Here is a 1,277-nt window from a genome sequence, read left to right on the forward strand (position 1 = left end):
GGTATGACTATAAAAGTTATTAGGTATTTTGAATGTGTAGGGAGATGGTCTAGTTATCATTCAATGTGACAGCATGAGTAGTATATAGTTGGCTAGGAACCCAAGTTCCATGCTATGACAAAACACATTGAGGTGTAATGCATTGCTATGTTGTGAGAGAGAAGGTACTTGTCGCAAGAGAGATTGACTTGGTATATGTTAGTACACAAGTTCAAATGGTTGAAATTTTCACAAAGGCATTGGTTGCAAAGAAGCTTCGAAATTTTCAAAGCTTACTTAGAATTACAAATATGCATTTGAGCTTAAGGGGGAGTGTTGAGATGGCAAGCTCAACACGTGCGAACATTGATGATAAACCACCTGGTTAGATAGGTCTGTGCATCTAGACTTAACATGTCGATGGTCATTATGATCCTCACATGTCCACTAACTTATCACTTATTATATTTGATTAGTTACACCTACCTATAGCTAGCATAGTTATAGCGTCAGTCAATTAGTATAGGTAGTTATGCACTATTTGACTTAGTAGATAGCTTTCCTTTGTATTGGATCTTATCAATAATTTGTATACGTATTGTATTGAGAGAGGAAGAGAAAGAAAAATGAGTAAGAAAATGTTTTGGCCTCCATCTCTCTTCTTGTGTTCTTAAGTGAGCTTCCTCTTTTGTGCCTTCAGCACAATAGCTCAAGCATGTCTCTCTACCATACAATTTGTGGCAGTTTTCATCATTCCACATCTATCTATGATGTGAGTGCCATGGGATTGGCACTTGTCTCAGAGGGATATAATGTTTATAGTATTCCGTGAAGGCTAAAGTCGAGAAATATTTAAGCAAAGTCAAAAGCACAAGTACATGACAAATTTTTTGCAAGGATATTACTTTTTGGAGCTACTATATATTACTTTTGAAAAATTATATTATTTATTGTACTTCATCAATATCACGTTATCATGAATGTATTATTTTATGAGAGCTAGCCATGCATATTGTATTATCACTAGCATTTGTATTTGTCATAGCCACAACTATTATGTTGATGCATAGTGCACATGGATTTGTAATCAAAATAGTGTTACATGCTAGGTCTAATTAGGCTAAGGTACAAGCGTGCTTTAAGGACTGACTAGCCTAGAGTCCACAAAGTGAGTAAGACATCCAAAAGAGGATGCAAATCCTAATTCACAATTGTGAAAATCCTAAAATGCAAATAGGGTGCCACCCTAGAAAGGTGACTTGAACCTAACCCTAATTCTTGGTGTATATAAACTGGGA

Source organism: Lygodium microphyllum, chromosome 30, assembly GCF_053477565.2.
Source record: "Lygodium microphyllum isolate KBCC chromosome 30, Lygodium_microphyllum_v1.1.10, whole genome shotgun sequence".
NCBI lineage: Eukaryota > Viridiplantae > Streptophyta > Polypodiopsida > Schizaeales > Lygodiaceae > Lygodium > Lygodium microphyllum.